Source organism: Odocoileus virginianus, chromosome 11 (genome assembly GCF_023699985.2).
Source record: "Odocoileus virginianus isolate 20LAN1187 ecotype Illinois chromosome 11, Ovbor_1.2, whole genome shotgun sequence".
NCBI lineage: Eukaryota > Metazoa > Chordata > Mammalia > Artiodactyla > Cervidae > Odocoileus > Odocoileus virginianus.
In genome coordinates this window covers 71,804,553-71,822,871 of record NC_069684.1, presented here as the reverse complement: position 1 = coordinate 71,822,871, position 18,319 = coordinate 71,804,553, and the positions used below count along the sequence as shown (strand labels likewise).

The 18,319-nt window shown below is 41.2% G+C and overlaps 1 pseudogene; it reads left to right on the top strand.

Annotated features, from left to right (window-relative positions):
- The first annotated feature begins 4,916 nt into the window (after positions 1 to 4,916).
- Positions 4,917 to 6,414, top strand: LOC139037554 (protein phosphatase inhibitor 2 pseudogene; annotated as a pseudogene).
- Positions 6,415 to 18,319: the final 11,905 nt, after the last annotated feature.

The following is an 18,319-nucleotide window of genomic DNA, read 5'->3' as shown; positions in this document are numbered from 1 at the left end:
ATGTGATGACTAAGCACATGATACCTTGCATTGGATTGTAGTACATGAAAAGGACATTAGTGGGGGAAAAGGTTAAAAAAAATAAAAAGAGAAGAAAGTTCATATTGTAGTTAATAGCATTGTATCAATGTTAATTTCTTAGTTTTGACAAAGATACCAAGGTTACATATTTAGCATCAGGGGAAGCTGTGTGAAAGGTACGGTAACTCTCTGTACTATCCCTGTAACTTTTCTGAAAGTTATGCCAAAACAAAAAGTAATTTTAAACCATGGACAAAGCTGGGAGTGAAGACATCTAGGTTCATTCCACTCAAATAAGTGTGACTTTGTTCCTTTTTCTGCAAAAAGGGACATGATATAAAGCACATGCTACTATTGTTGCTTTTGATATTTGTGTTAGTTTTCTGCATGGTTCTGTTAATATATGTACTCAGTCTCTCCTATCAAACTGCAGTCCCTTTGTCTGTAGGAAAATATAATTAAATCCTTTGTGTTCACCCTAGTTCTTAGCACAAGGCCCAAGATAAAGTCATGTTATCAATAACTGATGGGTGATGATACGAGTTCACTGCATGTCCTTATAAAATGTTGAGTGATGTTTTTCTGTGGTTCAGGAATGGAGGTCGAGGCTTAAAGCTAAGCATCAAAGGTGTAACAACATCCCACATTTCTGAGTTCAGAGCACCACCAGCTGTTAGGGGTCAGCCAAAAACCCTCAGAGCTTACTGATAACAGGAAGATAAGTCCTAACATGCACTGCTCCCCACTGCGTTGCAACTCCGCTATGCGGGAGAAGACTGAGTGTGACTGTGGCTGGCCTCTGAGGATACGCTGGTCAGGAGGAGTTTCCTTCCTCCTCACTGCCTCCGTCCCCAGGGATGGGAACCATCTAACCATCTCTTCTGCAGAGACCTGCACCCCAGGAAAAGGAGAAAGCAGAGCATGTGACAGAACTGGGAGGAAGGGCTTTGGAGGGGCTGACTACACGCTGAAAGTGTCACCAGAGGAAGGAATCTGGGCCTAGGTCATTTTGTTGGTACCATGTCAACTTGGTGCCAGGGCAAGGGACTTCTAGGATAAATCTGTGAGACACAGAACATCTGAAGTGGCTTCACAAGCACTTGGGTATGTGCTAGAGACTGAACATTTGTGTGCCCCTAAGGGATGATGGAAAAAGCAAGAGAGTTCCAGAAAAACATCTATTTCTGCTTTATTGACTATGCCAAAGCCTTTGACTGTGTGGATCACGATAAACTGTGGAAAATTCTGAAAGAGATGGGAATACCAGACCACCTGACCTGCCTCTTGAGAAACCTGTATGCAGGTCAGGAAGCAACAGTTAGAACTGGACATGGAACAACAAACTGGTTCCAAATAGGAAAAGGAGTACCTCAAGGCTGTATATTGTCACCCTGCTTATTTAACTTATATGCAGAGTACATCATGAGAAACGCTGGACTGGATGAAGCACAAGCTAGAATCAAAATTGCCGGGAGAAATATCAATAACCTCAGATATGCAGATGACACCACCCTTATGGCAGAAAGTGAAGAGGAACTAGAAAGCCTCTTAATGAAAGAGAAAGAGGAGAGTGAAAAAGTTGGCTTAAAGCTCAACATTCAGAAAACTAAGATCATGACATCTGGTCCCATCACCTCATGGGAAATAGATGGGGAAACAGTGGAAACAGTGACAGACTTTATTTCTGGGGGCTCCAAAATCACTGCAGATGGTGACTGCAGCCATGAAATTAAAAGATGCTTACTCCATGGAAGGAAAGTTATGACCAACCTAGACAGCACATTAAAAAGCAGAGACACGGGGAGGAGCCAAGATGGCGGAGGAACAGGACGGGGAGACCACTTTCTCCCCTACAAATTCATCGAAAGAACAATTGAACGCAGAGCAAACTTCACAAAACAACTTTTGATTGCTAGCTGAGGTCATCAGGTGCCCAGAAAAGCAGCCCATTTCTTCGAAAGGAGGTAGGACAAAATATAAAAGATAAAAAGACAGACAAAAGAGCTAGGGACGGAGATCCATCCCGGGAAGGGAGTCTAAATAGAGGAAGTTTCCAAACACCAGGAAACCCTCGCACTGGTGGGTCTGGGGGAAGTTTTTTAATCTCGGAGGGCAACCTAACTGGGAGGGGAAAAATAAATAAAACCCACAGATTACATGCCTAAAAGCAACTCCCAGCAGAAAAGTACCCCAGACGCCCGCATCCGCCACCAGCAAGTGGGGGCGGAACGGAGAGGAGCGGGCGGCATAACTTAGGGTAAGGACCGGGCCTGAGTGCCCTGAGGACAATCGGAGGGAGCTTTTGTGAGCTACCAACTTAAACTGTGGGACAGCAAAAGAGAGAGAGAAAGTTAACCGGCCCGAATACACTGCCGGCCGTTCGGCCGTTCGCAGAACAAAGGGTCTGAGCAAGTCCAGAGAAGAGCTCTCAGGCTGCGGACCAGCCCAGCCCTGCCGGAGGCAGGAGGCAGGGGGAGGGGAAAAGGGCAGGCTTGGCCCCAAGGACCGCATCCTCTACCATACTGCAAACAGGCCTCCAGTTTCTAGCCAAAGACTTCCTGAGATTCTGAATGGTCGACATCCACCGGAAGGATCACGGCTAGACACAGGGCACACGCACCCGACCGGCGTGGGCGGGGACGTGGAGGGGAGACGGTGCACGCACCCGACTGGCATGGGCGGAAACTGAGGCTGGGACTGCGGAGGGGAGAAGACACGCCGCACCCAGGGAGAGTGCACCAGTGAAGCTCCTGGCTGCCTGAGCCGCTCGGGCGGGGAAGGCACAAAACGCAGGCGCAGCCGAGTCCATGCTTCTGTGGAACATCCAAGGGCTGGAACCGCGCGCAGCTCAGGACACGCTCCATATAGAGCAGCCGGGAGCCTGAGCAGCGTAGATGGGGAAAGCAGCGCCAGTCCCCCCCCCCCGCAGCGCGACGGAACTAGCAACCTGAACAAGAGACTACCTCCGCCCGCCTGTATCAGGGCGGAAATTAGGCACTGAAGAGACTGGCAAACAGAAGCCAAATAAACAAAGGGAACCGCTTCAGAAGGGACTGGTGCAACAGATTAAAATCCCTGTAGATAACACCGACTACACCAAGGGGCCTGTAGATCTCGAGAAGTGTAAGCTGGAACGAGGAGCTATCTGAAACTGAACCGAGCCCACACTGACTGCAACAGCTCCAGAGAAATTCCTAGATATATTTTTACTTTTTTTTTTAATTAAAATTTTTTTTCTTTTTTCTTTTTTCTCTTTTATTTTCTTTTAAAATTCCCTATTATTCCCCCATTACTCCTTAACTTTCATTTTCATAGATTTTTATGATTTTTTTAATTAGAAAAATTTTTTTTCTTTTCTTTTTCTTTTTTCTTTTTCTCTTATTTCCTTTTAAAGTCCTCTATTACTCCTCTACTACTCCTTAATTTTCATTTTCATTTCACTATAACCTTGCAAAAAAGAAAAAAGAGAGAAGCCCTATTTTTAAACCGAACTTCATATATATTTCTAAAATTGTTTGTGTTTTTGTTTTTGTTTTTATTATTGTATTTTTAAGAGTCTAACCTCTACTCTAGATTTTTAATCTTTGTTTTTCAGTATGTGATATAAATTTTGGGCATTTAAGAATCCAATATTCAGTTCCCATTTTTATTCAGGAGGGTGTTGATTACTCTCTCCCAATCTTGACTCTCCATTTTCTACCTCAGAACACCTCTATTTCCTCCTTTCCCCTTCTCTTCCCAATCCAATTCTGTGAATCTCTGTGGGTGTCTGGGCTACGGAGAACACTTTGGGAACAGAAAACTGCATAGATCTGTCTCTCTCCTCTTGGGTCCCCCTTTTTCTCCTCCTGCTCATCTCTATCTCCCTCCTCCCTCTCCTCTTTTTCATGTAACTCTGTGAACCTCTCTGGGTGTCCCTCATGGGGGAGAATCTTTTCACCATTAACCTAGAAGTTTTATTTTCAGTGCTGTATAGTTGGAGAAGTCTTGAGACTACTGGAAGAATAAAACTGAAAGCCAGAGGCAGGAGACTTAAGCCCAAAACCTGAGAACGCCAGAAAACCCCTGACTACATGGAACATTAATTAATAAGAGACTGTCCAAAAGCCTCCATACCTACACTGAAACCAGCCACCACCCAAGAGCCAGTAAGTTTCAGAGCACTACATACCACACAAATTCTCCAGCAACGCAGGAACATAGGCCTGAACGTCAACATACAGGCTGCCCAAAGTCACATCTAACACATAGACCCATCTCAAAACTCATTACTGGGCACTCCATTGCATTCCAGAGAGAAGAAATCTAGTTCCACGCACCAGAACACTGACTCAAACTTCCCTAACCAGGAAACCTTGAAAAGCCAATTGTCCAACCCCACCCACTGGGTAAAACCTCCACAATAAAAAGGAACCACAGACCTCCAGAATACAGAAAGCCCACTCCAGACACAGCAATCTAAACAAGATGAAAAGGCAGAGAAATACCCAACAGGTAAAGGAGCATGAAAAATGCCCACCAAGTCAAACAAAAGAGGAGGAGATAGGGAATCTACCTGAAAAAGAATTTAGAATAATGATAATAAAAATGATCCAAAATCTTGAAAACAAAATAGAGTTACAGATAAATAGCCTGGAGACAAAGATTGAGAAGATGCAAGAAATGTTTAATAAAGACCTAGAAGAAATAAAATAGAGTCAATTAAAAATGAATAATGCAATAAATGAGATCAAAAACACTCTGGATGGAACCAAGAGTAGAATAACGGAGACAGAAGATAGGATAAGTGAGGTAGAAGATAAAATGGTGGAAATAAATGAAGCAGTGAGGAAAAAAGAAAAAAGAATTAAAGAAATGAGGAAAGGCTAGGCCGGCTTCTCTCCGCGGGCCACGGTTAGAGTGCCGGTGGCCAAGGGCTCGCGGAGGGCCGCCAGCCACGCGGCGTCGGCTAGACCTCAGAGCGTCCGAGTCGTTGTGTCGTGACAGCAACTCTGGTGGCTGTTTCCGCGACAGCAGGTGCGGCCGCTTCAGCCCCAGGCGGGCTCGGCGGCTGCCTGGCGAGTTTCTGCTCGCGCCCAGCCCTTTCCTTCCTGAACTCGGCACCAAGTAGCGACGCTGAGCCGACCGCCGGAGCAGCAGGCAATGGCGGCCTCGACGGCCTCGCACCGGCCCATCAAGGGGATCCTGAAGAACAAGAGCTCTACGACTTCCTCTGTGGTGTCCTCGGCCGAACAGCCCGGCAAGAGTGTCCACGAAGAGCTGAGTAAAAAGTCCCAGAAGTGGGATGAAATGAACATCCTAGCGACCTATCATCCAGCAGACAAAGACTACGGTTTAATGAAGATAGACGAGCCTAGCACTCCTTACCACAGTATGGTAGCTGATGATGAAGATGCAATGAGTGATTCAGAAACCACTGAAGCCCTGACCCCAGATATCTTAGCTCGGAAATTAACTGCTGCTGCTGCTGCTGAAAGCTTGGAACCAAAGTATCGAGTTCGTGAACAAGAAAGCAGTGGAGATGAGGATAGTGAACTCTCACCTGAAGAACGAGAAAAAAAGCGACAGTTTGAAATGAAAAGGAAGCTTCACTACAATGAAGGACTGAATATTAAGTTAGCTAGACAATTAATCTCAAAAGACCTAAATGAGGAGGAGGAGGATGAAGAAATGTCAGAGACTGCAGCTGGAGAAAGCATGAATATGGAAGAATCAAGTCAAGGATCTGCTACAAGTGACCAACTGCAAAACAAATCACAGAGTTCATAGAAGAGATTTTTTTCAACACAGTAATTGTCAAATACAAACTCTGTTACTATAATATACTGCTTCTTGTTCTCTACAATTCATGACTTAAGTACCAAAATACGTACCAGTTATTATATATTGCCAAGAATTAAATAACTTAAGAGACTAATTAGACTGAAAATGCCTGATTGATACATATATTCTTGTGCCTAGTACTTCACCACAAATACAGCATAATGTCATTCAAAACTACGTTACTTTTGTAAGAACACTGGTTGATTTGTATAAGATATATAGCTTTTTATGCTTTAGAAATTAATATCTTTTGGGGAGGGAGAGGGGATCTAATTTATTTTCTTCACTTCTAGTTGTGACAGCTCTTCTAAAAGGTTGGGTTTTTAAAAAATCAAAATCCAGTTAGAACAGCAGATCATATAGGCTGATAAATATATTCAGTCTGAAGAGTATTTTAACATGTGTCTTCAACTTGTCTGTTTAATTAAAAAGGATTATGTTATGAGTTACTGTTGCATTTTCTGGCATACTACCTTTAAAATTCCTGTTGAGTTTCTTTTATGTTTACAAGGAAAGGATCTCATCAAAACTAGTTTTTTTCCATAAATAAATTGTCAGGTTAAATTTGCACTAACGTCTGCTCTGACTTTTTTTGTACACTCCATGGGCAGACTTCAGATCAGTCTTTCAATAAATATAATTCTAATATAGTTTCAGCATTCCCTTTATATACCTGTGTTAAACTCCTGCCTTTGTCTCTTATTCCTCTCCACACATATACACAGAATCGTTTACCTTTACAAAGGATCATAAAGATTGTCATGACATTGGAAGCTTTTCCTTTTCTCACTTACTCTGTCATTTGCTGCAACAATGAAAATCTTACTTTGACTATTAATGCCTATTCATTCTTCTAATACATGGAGAAAATGAATTGCATCAGTACTAGACAGGAAATACAATTCAGCTGCAGAATTTTCTACATGTCTCTGACTTCAGCTTGCTAATTGAAGTGCTATTATTAGTTTATTGTTTGACTTAATTAGACCTTAGAAAGCAACTGAGGTTTTTTTGCATGATGAGAGAATTGTGTGTAACCAGTGATATGATGATAGTTCCTGAATGTATAAACAGAATTCTGAACACTTTTTAATTTAAAAGCTTAAAATAGTTCCTGCTTTAAGGGAATATGATAATGTATACTATGACAAATGTTCTTTATTCTTCTAACACAATAAGATTTGAACTTTTTCCCCCTAAAATGAAGTGCAGTTCCTATGTATCTTAGCTTACATTTCTAGTCAATTATTTGTATTTTAATTTTTTGTTAGTACTGAAAGAATCCATTATATGAACAGACTTTTTAAGTAATTTCTGTATATTGTATATTTGAATTGGCTTTTATTGAGCAGCTTATCTTCCACTTGCAAGGTTATGGAAAGATCAAATTTCAAAATAAGTAAAAAGTCGGAGAACTATATACTGTTAGAAGAAGGTTTTTATTAGTTTGGATTTCTTCTTTTTTAATGGAATCTAATCAGTACTTCTGAACTGCACGTATAGTGTTCTAACTAAAACATATAAGCTAGTAGTACCACTGATTTAGGGATAAACTGAACAGTGTTTATCCCTGCTTTCTGAATTTAAAATATTGAGGTATTCTTACCTGTTTAAAGTTGTCTGGGGGTATTTAAGCTTATATATATATGTGTACATATGTTCATACACACAGATCTCTGTTTTTGGTTTTCTCATTTCAAGTTCTTAGGAAGTATTCACGTGCTCTTTATTTGTAGAAATAACTGCTATACAGTGAAGGACAGGTAGGAACTTTAACAACTGATCCCTTTGGTGTTTTCTACAAATTATTTCTTGAAACTTCAATCACAGGCAAACTTGTATTTCTGGTTTCCGGAAATAGTTATCTCAGAGGAATAAGACATGGCAAATAGCATGCTCAGTAGAATTTTAGGTAATCAAATGTGACTGAGTAAAATTGTTATCATTGTCATGAGTTCCTAATTGACGTGGTATTGAACTATACAAAAAATTAACCTTTATGACTCAAGTTATATTTTCCTTTGGAGAAAGTTATCTGTCAGTGTTCAGTTGTAGCCAAAGTAGATTTTACTTTCAGTTTTTTAATCAGTATCTCTTATCTGCTTAACTCTTGATGTCATCTTTTCTGTGTATTCATTTTTCAGTCTGAAATTCAGCAGTGATGCCCTTTAAAAACTGAGACATAAAATGGTATAAATGGATTGTTAAAAATAACTCAAATTGAAGATTAAAGCAAAGTGCCATTTTTCCCTAGACTTTCATTTTGTTTACATTTTTTCCTCTTAACATTAGTAACGCTGAACATATTGTAATAAAATATGGTCATATGACCAAAAAAAAAAAAAAATGAGGACAACCTCAGGGACCTCTGGACAATGTGAACCACCCCAACATTCGAATCATAGGAGTCCCAGAAGAAGAAGACAAAAAGAAAGGCCATGAGAAAATACTAAGGAGATAATAGCTGAAAACTTCCCTAAAATGGGGAAGGAAATAGCCACCCAAGTCCAAGAAACCCAGAAAGTCCCAAACAGGATAAACCCAAGGCGAAACACCCCAAGACTCATATTAATCAAATTAACAAAGACCAAACACAAAGAACAAATATTAAAAGCAGCAAGGGAGAAACAACAAATAACACACAAAGGGATTCCCATAAGGATAACAGCTGATCTATCAATAGAAACCCTCCAGTCCAGAAGGGAATGGCAGGACATACTTAAAGTAATGAAAGAGAATAACCTACAATCTAGATTACTGTACCCAGCAAGGATCTCATTCAGATATGAAGGAGAATTCAAAAGCTTTACAGACAAGCAAAAGCTGAGAGAATTCTGAGAGAATTCAGCACCACCAAACCAGCTCTTCAACAAATGCTAAAGGATCTTCTATAGACAGGAAACACAGAAAGGTTGTATAAACGTGAACCCAAAACAACAAAGTAAATGGCAATGGGACCACACCTATCAATAATTACCTTAAATGTAAATGGGTTGAATGCCCCAACCAAAAGACAAAGTCTGGCTGAATGGATACAAAAACAAATCCCCTATATATGCTGTCTACAAGAGACCCACCTCAAAACAAGAGACACATACAGACTAAAAGTGAAGGGCTGGAAAAAAATATTTCACACAAATGGAGAACAAAAGAAAGCAGGAGTCACAATACTCATATCAGATAAAATAGACTTTCAAATAAAGGATGTGAAGAGAGACAAAGAAGGACACTACATAATGATCAAAGGATCAATCCAAGAAGAAGATATAACAATTATAAATATATATGCACCCAACATAGGAGCACCGCAATATGTAAGGCAAACGCTAACGAGTGTGAAAGAGGAAATTAATAGTAACACAATAATAGTAGGAGACTTTAATACCCCACTCACAACTATGGATAGATCAACTAAACAGAAAATTAACAAGGAAACACAAACCTTAAATGATACAATGGACCAGCTAGACCTAATTGATATCTATAGGACATTTCACCCCAAAACAATCAACTTCACCTTTTTCTCAAGTGCACACGGAACCTTCTCCAGAATAGATCACATCCTGGGCCGTAAATCTAGTCTTGGAAAATTAAAAAAAATAGAAGTCATTCCAGTCATCTTTTCTGACCACAGTGCAGTAAGATTAGATCTCAATTACAGGAAAAAAATTGTTAAAAATTCAAACATATGGAGGCTAAACAACACGCTTCTGAATAACCAACAAATCATAGAAGAAATCAAAAAAGAAATCAAAATATGCATAGAAATGAATGAAAATGAAAACACAACAGCTCAAAACCTATGGGACACCATAAAAGCAGTGCTAAGGGGAAGGTTCATAGCATTACAGCCTTACTTCAAGAAACAAGAAAAAAGTCAAATAAATAACCTAACTCTACACCTAAAGTAATTAGAGAAGGAAGAAATGAAGAACCCGAGGGTTAGTAGAAGGAAAGAAATCTTAAAAATTAGGGCAGAAATAAATGCAAAAGAAACTAAAGAGACCATAGCAAAAATCAACAAAGCTAAAAGCTGGTTTTTTGAAAAAATAAACAAAATTGACAAACCATTAGCAACACTCATTAAGAAACAAAGAGAGAAGAACCAAATTAACAAAATTAGAAATGAAAATGGAGAGATCACAACAAACAACACTGAAATACAAAGGATCATAAGAGACTCCTACCAGCAGCTCTATGCCAATAAAATGGACAACTTGGAAGAAATGGACAAATTCTTAGAAAAGTATAACTTCCCAAAACTGAACCAGGAAGAAATAGAAGATCTTAACAGACCCATCACAAGCAAGGAAATAAAAACTGTAATCAGAAATCTTCCAGCAAGCAAAAGCCCAGGACCAGATGGCTTCACAGCTGAATTCTACCAAAAATTTAGGGAAGAACTAACACCTATCTTACTCAAACTCTTCCAGAAAATTGCAGAAGAGGGTAAACTTCCAAACTCATTCTACAAGGCCACCATCACCCTAATTCCAAAACCAGGCAAAGATGCCACAAAAAAAGGAAACTACAGGCCAATATCACTGATGAACATAGATGCAAAAATCCTTAACAAAATTCTAGCAAACAGAATCCAACAACATATTTAAAAAATCATACACCATGACCAAGTGGGCTTTATCCCAGGAATGCAAGGATTCTTTAATATCTGCAAATCAATCAATGTAATACACCACATTAACAAATTGAAAGATAAAAACCATATGATTATCTCAATAGATGCAGAGAAAGCCTTTGACAAAATTCAACACCCATTTATGATTAAAACTCTCCAGAAAGCAGGAGTAGAAGGAACATACCTCAACATAATAAAAGCTATATATGACAAACCCACAGCAAGCATTACCCTCAATGGTGAAAAATTGAAAGCATTTCCCCTGAAATCAGGAACAAGACAAGGGTGCCCACTCTCACCACTACTATTCAACATAGTTTTTGAAGTTTTGGCCACAGCAATCAGAGCAGAAAAAGAAGTAAAAGGAATCCAGATAGGAAAAGAAGAAGTGAAACTCGCTGTTTGCAGATGACATGATCCTCTACATAGAAAACCCTAAAGACTCTACCAGAAAATTACTAGAGCTAATCAACGAATAGAGTAAAGTTGCAGGATATAAAATTAACACACAGAAATCCCTTGCATTCCTATACACTAACAATGAGAAAACAGAAAGAGAAATTAAGGAAACAATACCATTCACCATTGCAACAAAAAGAATAAAGTACTTAGGAGTATATCTACCTAAAGAAACAAAGGACCTATACATAGAAAACTATAAAACACTGATGAAAGAAATCAAAGAGGACACAAACAGATGGAGAAACATACCGTGTTCATGGATTGGAAGAATCAATATTGTCAAAATGGCTATACTACCCAAAGCAATCTATAGATTCAATGCAATCCCTATTAAGCTACCAATGGTATTTTTCACAGAACTAGAACAAATAATTTCACAATTTGTATGGAAATACAAAAAACCTCGAATAGCCAAAGTAATCTTGAGAAAGAAGAATGGAACTGGAGGAATCAACCTGCCTGACTCCAGACTCTACTACAAAGCCACAGTCATCAAGACAGTATGGTACTGGCACAAAGACAGAAATATAGATCAGTGGAACAGAATAGAAAGCCCAGAGATAAATCCACGAACCTATGGACACCTTATCTTCAACAAAGGAGGCAAGGATATACAGTGGAAAAAAGACAACCTCTTTAACAAGTGGTGCTGGGAAAACTGGTCAACCACTTGTAAAAGAATGAAACTGGAACACTTTCTAACACCATACACAAAAATAAACTCAAAATGGATTAAAGATCTAAATGTAAGACCAGAAACTATAAAACTCCTAGAGGAGAACATAGGCAAAACACTCTCCGACATAAATCACAGCAGGATCCTCTATGACCCACTTCCCAGAATATTGGAAATAAAAGCAAAAATAAACAAATGGGACCTAATGAAACTTAAAAGCTTTTGCACAACAAAGGAAATTATAAACAAGGTGAAAAGACAGCCCTCAGATTGGGAGAAAATAATAGCAAATGAAGCAACAGACAAAGGATTAATCTCAAAAATATACAAGCAACTCCTGCAGCTCAATTCCAGAAAAATAAATGACCCAATCAAAAAATGGGCCAAAGAACTAAACAGACATTTCTCCAAAGACATACAGATGGCTAACAAACACATGAAAAGATGCTCAACATCACTCATTATCAGAGAAATGCAAATCAAAACCACAATGAGGTACCGTTACATGCCAGTCAGGATGGCTGCTATCCAAAAGTCTACAAGCAATAAATGCTGGAGAGGGTGTGGAGAAAAGGGAACCCTCTTACACTGTTGGTGGGAATGCAAACTAGTACAGCCACTATGGAGAACAGTGTGGAGATTCCTTAAAAAACTGGAAATAGAACTGCCATATGACCCAGCAATACCACTTCTGGGCATACACACTGAGGAAACCAGATCTGAAAGAGACACGTGCACCCCAATGTTCATTGCAGCACTGTTTATAATAGCTAGGACATGGAAGCAACCTAGATGCCCGTCAGCAGACTAATGGATAAGGAACCTATGGCACATATATACAATGGAATATTACTCAGCCATTAAAAAGAATTCATTTGAATCAGTTCTAATGAGATGGATGAAACTGGAGCCCATTATACAGAGTGAAGTAAGCCAGAAAGATAAAGAACATTATAGCATACTAACACATATATATGGGATTTAGAAAGATGGTAATGATAACCCTATATGCATAACAGAAAAAGAGACACAGATGTACAGAACAGACTTTTGGACTCTGTAGGAGAAGGCGAGGGTGGGATGTTTCAAGAGAACAGCATGTATATTATCTATAGTGAAACAGATCACCAGCCCAGGTGGGATGCATGAGACAAGTGCTCGGGCCTGGTGCACTGGGAAGACCCAGAGGGATTGGGTAGAGAGGGAGGTGGGAGGGGGGAATGGGATGGGGAATACATGTAAATCCATGGCTGATTCATGTCAATGTATGACAGACCCACTGTGGTATTGTAAAGTGATTAGCCTCCAACTAATAAAAATAAATGAAAAAAAAAAAGGCAGAGACATTACTTTGCCAACAAAGGTCTGTCTAGTCAAGGCTATGGTTTTTCCAGTGGTCATGTATGGATGTGAGAGTTGGACTATAAAGAAAGCTGAGCACCGAAGAATGGATGCTTTTGAACTGTGGTGTTGGAGAAGACTCTTGAGAGTCTCTTGGAGAGACTCCTTGAGAGTCTCTCAAGGAGATCCAACCAGTCCATCCTAAAGGAGATCAGTCCTGGGTGTTCTTTGGAAGAACTGGTGCTGAAGCTGAAACTCCAGTACTTTGGCCACCTCATGCGAAGAGTTGACTCATTGGAAAAGACCCTGATGCTGGGAGGGATTGGGGGCAGGAGGAGAAGGGGACGACAGGGGATGAGATGGCTGGATGGCATCACCGACTTGATGGACATGAGTTTGAGTAAACTCCGGGAGTCGGTGATGAACAGGGAGGCCTGGCGTGCTGCGATTCATGGGGTTGCAAAGAGTCGGACACGACTGAGTGACTGAACTGAACTGAATTGCAAATTTATATGTTGAATCCTAATCTCTGTTGTGATAGTACTAGATGGTGAATGCATGCTCAGTCGCTTCAGTCGTACCCGACTCTTTGCGACCCCATAGACTGTAGCCCACCAGGCTCCTCTGTCCATGGGACTCTCCAAGCGAGAAAACTGGAGTGGGTTGCCATGCCTTCCTCCAAAGGATCTTCTCAACCCAAGGATTGAACCCACATCTCCTGTGTCTCCTTCATTGCAGGCAGATTCTTTACCACTCAGTCCCCGGGGAAGCCCCATTAGCAGGTGGGGCCTTGGATGATTAGGTCATGACAGGGGAGCTCTCATGGATGGGGTCAGCGCCATTGTAACAGAGGCCCCAGGGCCTCTCACCCCTTCTGCCTTGTGAGAACACAGCCAGATGGTTGCCTGTGAACCAGGTGTCAAGCTCTCACCAGACACCCAGTCTATGAGTACCATGATCTTGGACTCACCAGCCTCCAGAACTGTGAGAAATGTTTGCTTTGTCACAAGTCTATAGTATTGTTGTTACAGAAGCCTGAGCAGACTAAGATGGTGGGATAAAGTCTGATTTTTACAGGAGCTCTCATACCTGTTTTGGGTAGATGTCTTCATTGCTCTCAGATCCACTCTACATGTGACAAGCATTTAAACATCTGCCACACGCGAGGGCACTATGTCAGTCTGATATTGATGGCCAGTAAAGGTTAGCCTAAGAATCAAAAATAAGCACAGAAAGAGGATGGCAACCTCATTCATCAAGTAAGGAGAGATTTGTATCAGCTCTGTATGAAGATTCAGACAGAGCTGATTCTTAAACTCTGGCATGAAAGGATTCTCATAACCAAGAGATAGTTACGTTGTCAAACCCAGGTCCATGTGCCCTGCACACAGTGAGGCCAAACAAACTGAAACATTGGAGTTCGGAGTACAGAAAGGCCTATTGCAAGGGCTATGCACAGAGAATGCTCAGAAGACCTGAACTCACCAACGGTTTTCAGGGAAGAGCTTTTGTTTGGTTGGTTTTGGCTGCTTCCTGCAGCTTTCAGGATCTCAGTTCCTCCACCAGGGATGGAAGCCAGGCCACAGCAGTGAAAGCACTGAGTCCTAACCACTGGACCACCAAGGAGTGCCCAAGGAAGGGTTTTTCAAGACAATATTTGGAGTGAGAGCTGCAGGGTCTCGCTTCCTCTGACCAGTTGGTGTTGAGGTAATAAGGCGGCTTTCCGGGAACCTCAGTCTTCAGTCTTCTGGTTGGTAGCAGCCTGGGGTCTCAGCGCACACTTGCCATGTTGTGTGTATACTCCCTGAGACAGAACTAGGACTCTGTTCTATCACTGAACTCTTGTTTCTTGAGTGCTTTTTGATTGTTCCTGCATTTCCTAACTGGTAACTGTTTGAAGCTGGATCTGCTCTTTGGAATTCAGGGAAGTCCTAGGAGACTAAAGCCCTTTTCTACAAACAAGAAGTGAAGAGCTTTTGTACCCAAGAGGGCCCTGCAGGGTCCTGTTCAGTGTCAACCCTCCTTTTCTTTGATGCTTCTCAAACTTGAGGGGAGCAGGGGCAGGACAAGAAAGGGGATAGTTTTGGATAGAGAGGTTAATCATAAACTTGTCAGAAAAATTCAGTTTGGGGGGGGCACTTGGTTTCAGTTATGAAATGATAGTTTATGGGACCAAAATAAGTTGTTAAGAGAGCTACCGCTCAGTAAGAAAGGGAGGTTCAAACTACCAGTTGGGTGGCAGGTCCCAGAGAAAAGAAAGCCAGCTCATGCTCATAAAACAGAAGGGAGCAGGCACAAAATTTAAAAGAATGACATAGCCTGAGGACATGACATAAACTGATTAAAACCAAATAGGTTCAAGATTTCTTGACTTTGAGCCATACTGTATACTCAGTGTACACATCAGCAAGCTAAATGAAAACCCACCCGCCCCATGAGAGTGACAAGGTCAACCATGAAGGTCAAAAAATGAGCAGAGCTCAGTTCCTGGAAATCTCTGCTCCTTTCCCAAAATTTCTGGTTAGAACCAACTAGGTCCAATAGTCCTGTCACTCACTGGTCTATGAAATTACCCACCCCTATAAAAACTGACAACCCCATAACCCAGTGCCTCACCTTCTGAGGTGGCCATTCTCTGTGGAGGTTTTCTTTCTAAATAATCCACTTCTTGCCTATCATTTTCTCTCTCACTGAATTCTTCCTGTGATGAGACATCAAGACCCTGAGCTTCATTAAGTCCTGATGTGAGGCTGCCAGGGCTACCACCATGACAGGCAGCCTGGACCTAAGTTTCAGCTTCCCCCCGAAATGGTAAGATTCCCTACCCCCATCAGGCAACCTGGGGCCAGCCAATCAATATGCACCTAGTAAGAAACAAAGGGAAAGCTGAAAAGCCCGTGAACGCCCAGGTTTAAAAAAGGCCCACGAAAGTTTGTACCAATAGAATTGATTTGCAAACATGTAACCAATCCGTTTAAGCCAGCTACCAACTGCTTATGCATACCCTATAAATTTGGGTAACAGCTTGGGCGCCGGGCTCTCTGACCCTGCACCACTGCGTTGGTTGCGGCAGGAGCCCTGGCTCGAGTCAGTAATAAACTTCCCTTTTTTGCAAATTGCATTGTCTTGGAAGCCTTCTCTCTTCCCGCTCGGGGATTCGGACATTGGGCAAAACACTGAGACCAGGTGTGTGACCTCAGTTAAAGACCATGGATTTAAGACCCAGTCTGGCTTCTGACTGGTTCAAGTCCTGGCCCGTGAGCTCAGGTTCTAATCTGAGTTGCACTGTTTCACTTATGCCCCAATGAGTTGGACACCTCGATAAAACAGTGTTAAAAAGAGACAACAAGCCCCAAATGGAGTCATGTACACTTCACCACATCAACCCAAGTTTCAATCCTGCCCAGAAACATGACCTATAAAACAACCTAAAATTTCCTGAACAGCTGCTAGTGAGGTAATAAGCATGATAAACTAAGCTATTTCCTTCCTCTCAAAAAGAAGGAGACCTGGCCCAAAGTAACCCTTTTCTCTTGCTAATAACTTTCTTGCCCTCCTTTGCATAAAAGCTTTCCATTTTGTACTGCTCCTGGAATGCCCTCTAGTTGCCAGATGGAATGCAGCCTGATTCATGAATCACCTTCTTATGCCATCAGATGTCAAATTTTCTTGGTTGAATTTTATTTTTTACATGTCATTTATCCTTAAATACATTTTCCTAAATTGAGAATAATTAATAAATTATATTTTCAGATGGGTATCCTTTCTGTTTATTTCTTATTCTGAGAATTTTTACAAATGAATGGATGTAAGACTGTATTATAATTTCTTCCCCTTATAGTTTTATTTTCTCACGTTAGTTGCCAGGAAATTTTTAGTTTAAACGGAATGCCTAGTTGTGAAACAGTGGGGAGAGCACAATCTTTAAAAAAATGACATATCCATCATGCATGCATACTAAGTCACTCCAGTTGTGTCTGACTCTTTTGTGACCCCATGGACTGCAGCACCCCAGGCCTCCCTGTCCTTCACTATCTCCCTAAGCTTGCTCAAACTCATGTCCATTGAGTCAGTGATGCCATCCAACCATCTAGTCCTCGTCTCCTTCTCCCTCAGTCTTTCCCAGCATCAGGGTCTTTTCCAGTAAATCAGCTCTTCACATCAGATGGCCAAAGTCTGGGAGCATTAGCTTCAGCATCAGTCCTTCATTGAGTATTCAGGGTTGATTTCCCTTCAGATTGACTGGTTTGATCTTACTGCCCACAGGATTTTCAGGAGTCTTTTCCAGCACCACAGTTCAAAGCCCTCAATTCTTTGGCATTTTCCTTTCTTTATGGTCCAGCTCTCACAACTGTACATCACTACCAGGAAGACCATAGCCTTAACTATACAGACCTTTGTAGGCAGAGTAATGTCTCTGCTTTTCAAGACACCGTCCAGGTTTGTCATAGTTTTTCCGCCAAGAAGCAATCATCTTCTAATTTCATGACTGGGATCACCATCTACAGTGATTTTGGAGCCCAAGAAGAGGAAATCCGTCACTACTTCCACCTTTTCCCCTTCTGTTTGCCATAAAGTGAGGGACCGAACACCATGACCTTAGTTTTTTAATATTTAGTTTTAAGCCGGCTCTTTCACTCTCCTCCATAACCCTCATCAAGAGGCTCTTTAGCTCCCCTTCACTTTCTGCCATTTGAGTGGTGTCATCTGCATATCTGAGGTTGTTAATGTTTCTCCCACATATGTTGATTCCAGCTTGTAATTCGAATACCCAGCCTGGCATTTCTCATGATGTGCTCAGTGTATAGGTTAAACAAACAAGGTGACAGAAGACAGCCCTGTTGTACTCCTTTCACAATTTTGAACAAATCAGTTGTTCCATACAGGGTTCTAACTCATTGTTGCCTCTTGACCCTCATACAGGTTTCTCAGGAGCCAGGTAAGATGGTCTGGTATTCCCATCTCTTTAAGAGCTTTCCACAGTTTGTTATGATCCACATAGTCAAAGGCTTTAGCATAACCGATGAAACAGAGGTAGATTTTTTCTGGAATTCCCTTGCTTTCTCTACGATCCAGTGAATGACCCAGGTAGTGGATACATGTCACTCCCAGTCTCCCAGTTTGTCTCGTCATCCCCTTCCTCCGTGTCCACATGTCCATTCTCTACGTCTGTGTCTCTATTTCTGCCTTAGAAATAGGTTCATCTGGACCACTTATCTAGATTCCACATATATGCATTAATGTAAGATATTTGTTTTTCTCTTTCTGACTTACTTCATTATGTGTGACAGACTCTGTGTCCATCCACATATCTACCAATGACCCTATTTCGTTCCTTTTGGTGCCTGAGTAATGGTCCA